At 48.3% G+C, this 13,803-nt stretch overlaps 1 pseudogene; it reads left to right on the forward strand.

Moving 5' to 3' along the window:
- The first annotated feature begins 1,085 nt into the window (after window positions 1-1,085).
- Window positions 1,086-13,366, forward strand: LOC147118730 (uncharacterized; annotated as a pseudogene).
- Window positions 13,367-13,803: the final 437 nt, after the last annotated feature.

The raw sequence follows: 13,803 nt of genomic DNA on the forward strand, positions 1-13,803 counted from the left end.
GGTCTCTCGTCGGTGTGAACAAGCTGATGTTTAATAAAATCTGCAGAGAGTTTAAAGCAGCTCCCACAGTCAGAGCATTTAAAAGGTCTCTCATCAGTGTGAACTCGTTGGTGTAAATGGAGGCTGGACGACAGAGTGAATCCTTTCCCACACACGGAGCAGGTGAGCGGCCTCTCCCCGGTGTGACTGCGTCGATGAGTTTTCAGCTCAGATGGGTAATTGAATTGCTTCCCACAGTCCCCACATTTCCACGGTTTCTCCATGGTGCAGGTGTCCTTGTGACTCTCCAGGTTGGACGATCAGTTGAAGCCTCGTCCACACACAGAACACGTGTACGGTTTCTCCCCACTGTGAATGGTGCAATGTTTTTTCAGGCTGTGTAACTGGTTAAAGCTCTTTCCACAGTCAGTGCACTGGAACACTCTCACTCGGGTGTGGGTGTCTCAGTGCTTTTCCAGTCACACTGATGTTTGAAATCTTTTCCCACAGACAGAACAGGCAAACATTTCTCCTTCCACATTCACAGGCCGATGATATTCGGGTCCTGATGAATGGAGTGATTCGGTCATATCTTGATGTGATGTTTAGTTTGAGTTTGCGGTGTGTAAATGCTGCCCGTCTCACAGCCTGTAAAAGGAGTTTACAAAAGCCATCACTGAATCCAGGATAGAAATTGACAAGATTCTCTCCTCCTGGTTCCTGGCCAAGGGGGCCGCGCATGCGCCCTGCTGCCCCCTGAGCCTCTCAAGATGGCGGCCGTTACCCCGGGCCTGTCACCGGGAGAAAGCCCCGCAGCTGTCGCCCCACTCGGGGCAAACACCCGGCCCGGATGCTCTTGTTCAGGGCCTGAGGCCCACCCCGGGTGTGTGTGAAGCGGATAATGTTGAGTGTTTTGATAATGGGGCCTGGGGACGCACTCGGGGTGTGTGCAGCCCGTGTCACCCCGGGGTTAATTTTTTTTTCTTTTTTAATGTTTACAGAACTGCAGCTATTTAATAAACCAAGAATCCGTACACGCCAGTCCAACTGGCATTGTTCAATCATTCATTCCTCCATTCGTTCGCTCAGGCGTAAGTTCCATGTGCATGACTGCGTACGTGTGCCATTTCTATCTGCGTGCATGCCTATGTGTTCGTTCATCTGTCCGGCAGGCTTCACGCTCACCAAGCCGACTTTCACCTGGGGAGCAAGGGTCCTTCATTCGGTCGACCGTAAGTTCCATTGTGTAAGCGTGTGTATCATTTGTCTACCTGTGTGCATGCGTGCGTTCGTTCATCCGTCCGGCAGGCCTCACGCTCACCGAGTGACCCCCATCCTGGAGAGCGGGCCCTTCATTCGGTCGAACGTAATTCCATTGTGTATGCGTGTGTGCATGCGTGCATATATTTGTATCCGCATGCGTGCGTTCACTAGAGCATTCGTTCGTTCGATTAAGGAAGGCTTTAACACTAAATAACACCACAATATACAAAATCCCACAACCATATCAAAAAATCACTTAATACTTCAAGTAAACTACTTTTAACCAGAACCCGAAACTTCATCAACTAAACAAGTAATACCAGTTCTACGCCAGTCCTATTCGCACTCTAATAACTCCTCATTTTCACTTGATGTTATCCAACCATATAATGTCATAATCCTTATCCACAGTCTTTAACCTTTCCACAGAAAAGCCGATCACTTACTCAAATCCCGTAAAAGAAGAAAATGAGTACTCCCTTCTTCTTGCTGTTATCACTCACAGGACCCAGCCATCAAGACATTCGTTATTCCTTGCCGAGATACCTTGTTTTGTCTTTTATTTTCCTTTTTTACTTTTATCCCGTTCTCTTTTCCCATCTTATGGCTGTTCAAGCACCATACTATAGATAGGAACAGTCTGTCTTTCCTCCACCAAATGGCGGCACAAACCCGATCCCATCACCGAAACAAAGCCTCACAGCTGCCACCAAATGGAGCGCAGGCGGGGCCGCTGGAACTCATTCGGGCCCAAGACCGTTCTTCGACTTCAGAAACCGTGCAGCATGCTCACCGACACCATCTCCCGACTCCGCTTCTGGCGACCAGCCGCTCCGCCCTGGGCCCCCCGCCTGGGGTCCTCCGTGCTGGGCCTCCCGCCTAGGACACTCTCCTCTGGGTCTTCCACCCTGGGCCTTCTGCACTGGGCCCTCTGCACTGGCATTCCCCGTGAGCAGCCGGGGTGTGGAGCAGCCCGTTCACACAGCACCGAGCAGAGCTAGGCTGCTGAGAATCTCGCAGCCTCCCCCGGGGTTCATGAACCCGCTCCCTGAGCTCGGGGTGTGAGCGTCCCGCGTCCCCCCGAGGTTCATGAACCCGCTCCCCGAGCTCGGGGTGTGAGCGGCCTGCGTCCCCCCGGGGTTCATGAACCCGCTCCCTGAGCTCGGGGTGTGAGCGGCCCGCGTCCCCCCGGGGTTCATGAACCCGCTCCCTGAGCTCGGGGTGTGAGCGGCCCGCGTCCCCCCGGGGTTCATGAACCCGCTCCCTGAGCTCGGGGTGTGAGCGGCCCGCGTCCCCCCGGGGTTCATGAACCCACTCCCTGAGCTCGGGGTGTGAGCGGCCCGCGTCCCCCCGGGGTTCATGAACCCGCTCCCTGAGCTCGGGGTGTGAGCGGCCCGCGTCCCCCCGGGGTTCATGAACCCGCTCCCTGAGCTCGGGGTGTGAGCGGCCCGCGTCCCCCCGGGGTTCATGAACCCGCTCCCTGAGCTCTCTCAGCTGATGTGTCAGCGGCTGCTGTCAAGGCACGCGCATGCTCAGCTCACACAGCGCGGGTGATTGACGGGAGCTCCGGACCAATAGGAGGAGCGGGGCGGGTCTGGACGACCGAGCGGGCGGCGGGTCCTCCAACCAATCGCAGGGTGAGAGAGGCGGGGCTTCACCTTTGAACCTGAATAATAGAAGGTGAGCTGAGCATGCGCGTGAGAGACTGATTGTTGGGCAGCGTGAGCTGAGCATGCGCGGACCTTAGCAGCAGCCGCTGACACATCAGGTGAGAGGTCAGGAGCGGGTTCATGAACCCCGGGGGGACGCGGGCCGCTCACACCCCGAGCTCAGGGAGCGGGTTCATGAACCCCGGGGGGAGGCGGGCCGCTCACACCCCGAGCTCAGGGAGCGGGTTCATGAACCCCGGGGGGACGCGGGATGCTCACAGCCCGAGTGCGGCCCCAGGCCCCATTATTAAAACTCAACATTATCCGCCCGCTGCTTCCCGGTTTCTCCCGATTCGCTCAGCAAAGGGGCCCCGCGCTAAACTCCGGGACAGACAGGATGTCAGGGCGCGTCTGTATAATGGAGGAGAAATGGCGACTGGTCAGGGAGTGTCTGTAAATGGAGGAGAAATGCTGACTGGTCAGGGAGCGTCTGTAAATGGAGGAGAAATGCTGACTGGTCAGGGAGCGTCTGTAAATGGAGGAGAAATGGCGACTGGTCAGGGAGTGTCTGTAAATGGAGGAGAAATGGAGACTGGTCAAGGAGCGTCTGTATAATGGAGGAGAAATGAAGACTGGTCAGGGAGTGTCTGTAAATGGAATAGAAATTGTGACTGGTTAGGGAGCGTCTGTAAATGGAGGAGAAATGGTGACTGTTCAGGGAGCATTTGTAAACTGCTATAATAAGAGTCAAAGAGTGGAACTGGCCTACAGACTGAGTCAGCGCTTTAAGGAGAGGAAGAGAGAAAATCTGGAGAGGAGAAAAGAAATAGTAGGAGAGTGAGCGATGAATCTCGAACAATGACCAGAGAGCGGGAGGATTGTGGCGGATGGGGGGTTTTACAGCTCTGGGGGAACGAAAAGTGACAGGATGTTCCTTAGCAACTAAATTGTTTGTTCTGAATTTCTATCCTGTACTTACAGTGATGACCTTTGTAAACTCCTTTTACAGGGTATTAGAAGGGCAGGATTTGCAGGCAGGAAACTCAAACCAAACATCACGTCATGATCTTACAGAATCACTTAATTCGTATATGATTGGCCTCTGATTATGGAAGGAAAATGTTTGTCTGTTCTGCCTGTGGCAAAAGATTTAAATCATTATTGAGGTTGGAAAAGCACTGAGACACCCACACCCGAGTGATCCAGTGCACTGACTGTGGAAAGAGCTTTAACCAGTTACACAGCCTGAAAAAACATCACGTCATTCACAGCGGGGAGAAACCATATACATGTTCTGAGCGTGGACGAGGCTTCAACCGATCATCCAATCTGTTGAGACACAAGGACACCCACAGTAGGGAGAAATGGTATAAATGTGGGGACTGTAGGAAGGGATTTGGTTCCCCATCAGAACTGGAATCTCATTGGCGCAGCCACACTGGGGAGAGGCCATTTACCTGCTCTGTGTGGGAAGGGATTCATGACATCATCCAGTCTTCAGAAACATCAGCGTATTCATACTGGAGAGAGGCCGTTTACCTGCTCTTTGTGTGGGAAGGGATTCAGTCTCTCCTCCACCCTACTGAAACACCAGCGAGTTCACACCAGGGAGAGGCCATTCACCTGCTCCGTGTGTGGGAAGGGATTCACTCTGTCAGGCAACCTTCTCATACACGAGTGAGTTCACACTGGGGAGAGGCCATTCATTTGTTCTGTGTGTGGGAAGGGATTCACTACTTCATCCAACCTTCTATCACACTGATAACAGACCTTTTAAATGTTCGAAATTGTGAGAAGGGCTTTAAAAGCAAACAGGAACTGGTGACACACCAACACACTCACACCTGCACTGAATGTGGGAAGAGATTCGCTACATTATCCCAACTTCTAACACACCAGCGAGCTCATACAGGAGAGAGATCATTCACCTGCTCCATGTGTGGGAAGAGATTCACTCACTCGTCCAACCTGCAGAAACACCAGCGAGTTCACATATGATTTCAGGGGTTGGATTCCGCTGTTATTGCTGCTGTTAATCACATCAAACAACAACAACTTGCATTTATATAGTGCCTTTAACGTAGGATAATGTCCCAAGGCATTGCACAGGAGCGTTCTCAAACAGAATTTAACACAGAGCCACTTAAGGAGTTATTAGGACAGATGACCAAAAGCTCCCTCAAAGAGTTAGGTTTTAAAGAGCGGCTTAAAGGAGGAGAGAGTGGTAGAGAGTCAGAGCGGATTAGAGAGGGCAATCCAGAGCTTAGGGCCCAGGCAGCTGAAGGCATGGGCGCCACTGGTGGAGAGATTACTATCAGGGATGCACAAGAGGCCAGAATTGGAGGAGCGCAGATACCTCGGAGGGTTGTAGGGCTGGAGGAGGTTACAGAGATAGGGAGGGCGAGACCATGGAGAGATTTGAAAACAAGGATGAGAATTTTAGAATCGAGGTGTTGCTGGACCGGGAGCCAGTGTAGGTCAGCGAGCACAGGGGTGGTCGGTGAGCGGGACTTGGTGCGAGTTAGGACACGGGCAGCAGGGTTTTGGATGAGCTCAAGTTTACGGGGGGTGCAGTGCGGGAGGCCAGCCAGGAGAGTGTTGGAATAGTCGAGTCTCGAGGTAACTAAGGCATGGAAGAGGGTTTCAGCAGCGGATGTTCATTCTGGCAGTTGGGGTTTGTTTCTGCTGATAACGTCTACCATTGGGCTGGAGTTTAATATTCTGGATATATGTTAAATAAATCAGCTTTCTTTCAAACACTGTGTCAACTGCTTGATGTCTTCAAGGTAATTGATGTCCCAGTTACTGATAATTTGCACTTTTGCTCCTTTCTAACTCTAGATTATTTCAGTTCTCAGGCCTCCGGTTACTCTCATGGACAAGTCCCAGCTCCCCATACCTTCCAGAGTGCCTTTCCCAGCCTTGGTATCCAGGGAAGGTATTGGTAACACGCCCGGGATCACTAATCACAAAACCCAGTCTGTTAATCACTTTCAGCTACTGGACTTAGCATGTGCCCCACAGCATCTCTCTCACCTTCGATGTGTGACTAGAGCATCACGCCTGCAAACCTGGTTTTAAATTTAAATCCACTCAGCAAATTAAACAAAAGACAAACAAGTAAACGCATCACGGCCCAATAATCCAGCTCTATATTCACAGGAGAAAGTCTGTTATCACACTCCTCGAGTGGATGGAATAAAGAAAGATCCCAAATGTAAGGGCCGCTCGAATCCATTGTAAATACCTTCCAAATCCTGACAGTAATCAAGAGGCTAATGGACTGTCGGCCTTTATCTCCAGGGGGTTGGAATACAGAAGCGATGCTCCAGTTGTACAGAGCCTTGGTCAGACCCCATCTGGAGAACTGGGCACCGAACCTCAGGAAAGATATGTTGGCCTTGAAAAAGGTACAGCATGGATTCAGCAGAGTGACACTGGCTGAGGGAGAGAAAGCAGAGAGTGGTGGTGATTGGTGTATGGAAGAATGAGAGGCAACATGAAGTGTTTTGAGGATGTAACTGGTAGAATAGATAAGGGAGAACCAGTGGATGTGGTGTATTTGAACTTTCAGAAGGTTTTCAATAAGGTCCCGCATAAGAGATTAGCGTGTAAAGTTAAAGCACATGGGATTGGAGGCAAGGTACTGACTTGGATAGAGAACTGGTTGGTAGACAGAAAGCAAAGAGTTGGAATAAATGGGTCTTTTTCCGAGTGGCAGGCAGTGACTAGTGGGGTACCGCAAGGATTGGTCCTTGGACCCCAGCTATTCAGAATATATATTAATGATCTAGACAAGGGAACTAGATGTAATATCTCCAAATTTGCAGATGACACAAAGCTGGGTGGGCGTGTGTGCTGTGAGGAGGATGCCGAGAAACTCCAGGATGATTTGGACAGGTTGGGTGATTGGGCAGATGCATGGCAGATGCAGTATAATGTGGATAAATGTGAGGTTATCCACTTTGGTGGCAAAAACAGGAAGGCAGATTATTATCTGAACGGCAATAGATTGGGAGAAGGAGAAGTGCAACGAGACCTGGGTGTCCTTGTGCACCAGTCGCTGAAGGTAAGCATGCAGGTGCAGCAGGCGGTTAAGAAGGCAAATGGTATGTTGACCTTCATAGCAAGAGGATTCGAGTACAGGAGCAAGGATGTCTTGCTGCAGTTGTACAGGGCCTTGGTGAGACCACACCTTGAGTATTGTGTGCAGTTTTAGTCGCCTTATCTGAGGAAAGATGTTCTTGCCATGGAGGGAGTGCAGCGAAGATTCACCAGACTGATACCTGGGATGGCAGGAATGGCGTATGAGGAGAGATTGGGTCGATTGGGCTTATATTCGCTGGAGTTTAGAAGAATGAGAGGGGATCTCATTGAAACTTATAAAATTCCAACCAAACTAGACAGACTAGATGCAGGAAGGATGTTCCCGATGGCCGGGGAGTCCAGACCAGGGGTCACAGTCTAAGGATAAGGGGTAAGCCATTTAGGACAGAGATGAGGAGGAATTTCTTCATCCAGAGAGTGGTGAAACTGTGGAATTCTCTACCACAGAAGGCAGTTGAGGCCAATTCATTAAATATATTCAAGAAGGAGTTGGATATATTTCTTAAGGCTAAAGGGATCAAGGGATATGGGGAGAAAGCAGGGACAGGGTATTGAATTTGGATGATCAGCCATGATCTCATTAAATGGCAAAGCAGGCTCGAGGGGCCGAATGGCCTACTCCTGCTCCTATCTTCTATGTTTCTATGTTTAAAATTGTACCATCTACATAGAAACTGAGTGCAGGAACAGAGAGACCTGGGGGTGTATGTACAGAAATCTTTGAAGGTAGCAGGACAAGGTGAGAAGGTTGTTAAAGGAGCGTGTGGGATCCTTGGCTTTATTAATAGAGGGATAGAGGGCAAAAGCAAGGAAGTTAGGCTAAACCTTTATAGAACATTTGTTAGGCCTCAGCTGGAGTATTGAGTACAATTCTGGGCACCACATTTTAGGAAGGATGTGAAGGCCTTTGACAGGGTGCAGGAGAGATTTACTGGAACGGTACATTTACAGACGCTCCCTGACCAGTCACCATTTCATAGACTGTTACAGCACAGGAGGAGACCATTCGGCCCATCGTGCTGATCCCGGCTCTTTGAAAGAGCTCTCCAATTAATCCCATTCCCTGCTCTTTCCCCATAGCCCTGTAATTTGTTTCCCGTCAAGTATTTATCCAATTCTCTTTCGAATGTTACTATTGAATCTGCCTCCAGCACCCTTTCAGGCAGTGCAGTCCCGATCACAACAACTCGCTGAGGAAAACAAATGTTCCCTCAAGTCGCCTCTGATCCTTTAACCTGTGTTCCCTGGTTACCGACCCTTCTGCCACTTGAAGCAGTTTCTCCTTATTTATTAAAACCATTCGTGATTTTGAACACCTCCATCAAATCTCCTCTTAACCTTCTCTGCTCCAAGGAGAACAACCCCAGCTTCTCCAGTCTCCCCACGTAACTGTAATCCCTCATCCCTGGAACCATTCTAGTAAATCTCTTCTGCACCCTCTCCAAAGCCGTCACATCCTTCCTAAAGTGTGGTGTCCAGAATTGGACACAAGACTCCAGCTGAGGCCGAACTAGTGTGTTATACTGGATTAGCATAAACTTCCTGGCTTTTGTACTCAATGCCTCTATTTACAAAGCCCAGGATCCCAATTGCTTTATTATCTGTTTTGTTAACTTTGAAGATTTGTGCACAAACACCCCCAGGTCTCTCTGTTCTTGCACCCCCTTTAAAACTGTCCATTTAGTGTGTACGGTCTCTCCTCATTCTTCCCATCAAAATGTATCACCTCACACTTTACTGTGTTGAATTTCATGTGCTGTGTGTCCGCCCATTCCACCAGCCTGTCTGTGTCCTCTTGAAATCTATTACTATCTTCCTCACTGTTTACCACAGTTCCAAGTTTCGTGTCATCTGAAAATTTCAAAATTGTGCCCTTTACCCACAAGTCCAAGTCATTAATGTCCATCAAAAAGCAGTGGTCCTAGTACTGAACCCCTGGGGAACACCACTGTATACCTCCCTCCCGTCCCAAAAACAGCCATTCACCACAACTCTCTGTTTTCTATCCCATAGCCACCTTTGTATCCATGCTGTCACTGCCCCTTTTATCCCATGGGCTTCAGTTTTGCGAACAAGCCCATTATGTGGTACTTTATCAAATGCCTTTTGAAAGTCCATATACACAACATCAATTGCTCCTCCCTCATCCACCCTCTCCGTTCCTGCATCAAAAAACTCAATCCAGTTAGTCAAACACGACTTGCCCTTAACAAATCCGTGCTGGCTCACCTTTTAGTCCATGCTTGTCCAAGTGGCTGTTAACTTTCTCCCGGATTATTGCTTCTAAAAGCTTCCCCACCACCGACGTTAAACTGACTGGCCTGTAATTGCCAGATTTATCCTCCTCCCCTTTTTCAAACAAGTGTGTAACATTTTCAATCTTCCAGTCCTCTGCCATCACCCCGGTATCTAAGGAGGATTGGAAAGTTGAGGCCAGCACCTCCACAATTTCTACCCTTACTTACCTCAGCAACCTGGGATACCTCCCATCCGGACCGGGTGACTTATCCACTTTAAGTACTGCCAGCCTTTCTCGTACCTCCTCTATATCTACTTTTGTATCATCTAGTATCCCAGCAACCTCCTCGTTTACCGTGGTTTTGGCAAAGTCGTCTTCCTTGGTAAACACCTTGGTAAAAGGAACACGAGTTATTAAGATTGTTGGAATAAATTTACCTATAAGACAATCAGCTGTGAGAAAATTGACTAAAATAAATTGGTGTGATGCAACAAACATGGAATTTTACAACTGTAGGGATGTTACGCGACGTAACAGAATATTTATCAGAGCCACTGACTTACGTTGGCAAAATATGTGTATTTCCATGTTTATTGCATGGAAATTATAGCAGTGATTGGGAGACCAAATTCGATACACAAGTACAGACATGCTGGGAATCTACAGTGTTAATGTGGGGACTGTTAACTCTCCTGTGAAAGAAAGAAAGAAAGACTTGCATTTCTATAGCGCCTTTCACAACCTCGGGGCGTCCCAAAGCACTTTACAGCCAATGAAGTACTTTTGAAGTGTAGTCACTGTTGTAATGTAGGAAACACAGCAGTCAAATTGCACACAGCAAGCTCCCACAACAGCAATGTGATAATGACAAGATAATCTATTTTTTGTGATGTTGATTCAGGGATAAACATTGGCCAGGACAGTGGGGATCACTCCGAAGGCCTTGGGATGTTTTTTCTACATTTTAGGCGATATATAAATGCAAGTTGTTGTTGTTGTTGTTGCTGACAGTGGGAACGGATTCAGTTGCCCGTCTGAGGTGGAAACTCAGGGATACAGTCACAGCGGGAAGAGGCTGCACACCAACTGAGTTTAAAAAGAGATTCACTTGCTCATCTCACCTACTGACATGTAGCTTTAATAAGCTCTGATAATAGTTTGTCCGTGACTACACAAACCACTCTGGGTACAGGTATAGTGTGTATCAGTAAAACAGTCCGTGACTACACAAACCACTCTGGGTACAGGTATATTGTGTATCAGTAAAACAGGCCATGACTACACAAACCACCCTGGGTACAGGTATATTGTGTATCAGTAAAACAGTCCGTGACTACACAAACCACTCTGGGTACAGGTATAGTGTGTATCAGTAAAACAGTCCGTGACTACACAAACCACTCTGGGTACAGGTATATTGTGTATCAGTAAAACAGTCCGTGACTACACAAACCACCCTGGGTACAGGTATATTGTGTATCAGTAAAACAGTCCATGACTACACAAACCACTCTGGGTACAGGTATAGTGTGTATCAGTAAAACAGTCCGTGACTACACAAACCACCCTGGGTACAGGTATATTGTGTATCAGTAAAACAGTCCGTGACTACACAAACCACTCTGGGTACAGGTATAGCGTGCAAAATTAAGGCACATGGGATTGGGGGCAAGGTATTGACTTGGATAGAGAACTGGTTGGCAGACAGAAAGCAAAGAGTTGGAATAAATGGGTCGTTTTCCGAGTGGCAGGCAGTGACTAGTGGGGTACCGCAAGGATCGGTCCTAGGACCCCAGCTGTTCACAATATATATTAATGATCTGGACGAGGGAATTGGATGTAATGTCTCCAAATTTGCAGATGACACAAAGCTGGGTGGGAGGGTAAGCTGTGAGGAGGATGTTGTGAAACTCCAGTATGATTTGGACAGGTTGGGTGATTGGGCAGAAACATGGCAAATGCACTATAATGTGGATAAATGTGAGGTTATCCACTTTGGTGGCAAAAACAGGAAGGCAGATTATTATTTGAATGGCAATAGATTGGGAGAAGGGGACGTGCAGAGAGACCTGGGTGTTCTTGTGCACCAGTCGCTGAAGGTAAGCATGCAGGTGCAGCAGGCGGTTAAGAAGGCAAATGGTATGTTGGCCTTCGTAGCAAGAGGGTTTGAGTATAGGAACAAGGATGTCTTGCTACAGTTGTACAGGGCCTTGGTGAGACCGCACCTTGAGTATTGTGTGCAGTTTTGGTCGCCTTACCTGAGGAAGGACGTTCTTGCCATGGAGGGAGTGCAGCGAAGATTCACCAGGCTGATACCTGGGATGGCAGGAATGACGTATGAGGAGAGATTGTGTCGATTGGGCTTCTACTCACTGGAGTTTAGAAGATTGAGAGGGGATCTCATCGAAACCTATAAAATTCTGTCAGGCCTGGACAGACTAGATGCAGGAAGGATGTTTCTGATGGCCGGGGAGTCCAGAACCAGGGGTCATAGTCTAAGGATAAGGGGTAAGCCATTTAGGACTGAAATGAGGAGGAATTTCTTCACCCAGAGAGTGGTGAACCTGTGGAATTCTCTGCCACAGAGGGCGGTGGAGGCCAGTTCATTAAGTATATTCAAGAAAGAGTTGGATATATTTCTTAAGGCTAAAGGGATCAAGGGATATGGGGAGAAGGCAGGGACAGGGTACTGAATTTGGATGATCAGCCATGATCTCACTGAATGGTGGAGCAGGCTCGAAGGGCCAAAAAGCCTACTCCTATCTGCTATGTTCCTATGTATCAGTAAAACAGTCCGTGACTACACAAACCACTCTGGGTACAGGTATATTGTGTATCAGTAAAACAGGTTTATTAAGCATTAAACATCCAGTACAAAGAAGTAATACTTAACAAGAAGCTAGTCGCAGTTTGTTCGTTTGAGTGACCGCGGCGCAAGTCTCCTGATGTTTGTTGCTGTGTTCTGTTGACCGAAGCTTGCTTACTTGGGATCTTGCTATGTTCTGTTGCCCGAAGCTCCTATCAATCTCTGGTTACACAGTGCGCGCTTTCGATGTTCAAAACCTGTACCTTTATACCCTTTTCCCTCTTGTTTTACTTACGTGGCAGTAATTAACCCTCTGACACCTGGTAAAAAGTCTTGCTTCCCTCGTTAGCCATCTTATGACCTTGTTGATCCTTCTGACTTTTTCTCTATGCATAACAAAGTACCCTTATCTCAGACTTTTCACAGAACATTTCCTAGAATGTTTTCTAAATAGTTGGTCCATCCTATAGCTGTACCAATGAAGGATGTCTCCAAGTCCCATCTCTTTCTCTAGTTTTTATCTCTTTAAGCATAATATTGCTGAATTCCTCACCTCCATAAACTTAGCACTACATTCTGTTACTTCGGTAATTGGAAACACAGCAGTTTTTTTTTAGTCAGGTTGGCATATTTCCCACCCTGCTTTGCTCTCAGCCATTCGCCATTTTATACAGGCTTTTAGGCTTTTAACATACAATTTCACATATTATAGTTATATAAAAATGGTTATAGAATCTTAATAAAGTTTACTAAATCCTACAGGTACACCCTAGCCTACAGACACAATAGCATGTTCACACAGGGGAGAGGCCGTTCACCAGCTGTGTGTGTGGAAAGGGATTCACTCGGTCATCCCATTCACTGACACACCAGCACAGTCACACCAGAGAGAGATCGGTTAGATACTTCACGCGTCGGAAGGAATTCACTCAGTTTTCCCAGCTATTAACACTCCAGCGTTAAAAGGTCAAAGGATTTGAGACACAATACTGAAGAAAAGCTGTTTAAGTGTGTGTGTGTGTGTGTGTGTGTGTGTGTGTGTGGACATTCACTCGTTCACCCACCTGCTGAAACACCAGCGAGTTCACAAGTGACTGCAGGGGTTGGATTCTACTGTTGCTGATGTTAATCACCTCCAGGACAGAACTACAGCGAATGGCCCGTGCACTTGGGTTTCTGTATAATTTGCATCCTAATTTTATGGCTTGGCCCTCCGGCCCCAATCTCACGCCTATCACAGATAATAATTTTCTATATGGTAATGTGGCCTTTCAATGGCGAGGCTATTACCCAACATTCCCCGCGCGTGCGAATATGCCCTAGTCACACTACAGGAGCCCAGTGCGCAGGCGCTGCACCGGACAGCAATGAAGCATGCGCAGTGCGAGTGGAGGAAAAGGACAAAGGCTGGAGAGTCGCATCGGCAGCGGGTAATGGATGGCGGGGCTCGGGGGAGTAATGAACCCGTAATGTGGGCGGATAGGCTTCATAAACACCTGGAGTAGGCCGCAAGCCCCGATTAATAACCTAATGGTCCCGCGATTGCTGCTGCGGGGCTTTTTCCCGGTAATAGGCCCAGGTTAACGACCGCCATCCTGGTAAAGGAGAGTGGGAAGCTTCACTTGGCGGCCATCTTGGTGCAGGAACAATGAGTGGACGGGGCATCACGGCACCTGATCCAAGAGCCCCGGGGGTGAAAACCATTGGTGTATTGTGTCACGTGTGTGTCCAGCTGCGGGTTTGATTGGTCAGTGACTCAC

The sequence above is a fragment of the Somniosus microcephalus genome, chromosome 4 (genome assembly GCF_052327205.1).
Source record: "Somniosus microcephalus isolate GS21.2 chromosome 4, FLI_Smic_1.0, whole genome shotgun sequence".
Classification (NCBI taxonomy): Eukaryota; Metazoa; Chordata; class Chondrichthyes; order Squaliformes; family Somniosidae; genus Somniosus; species Somniosus microcephalus.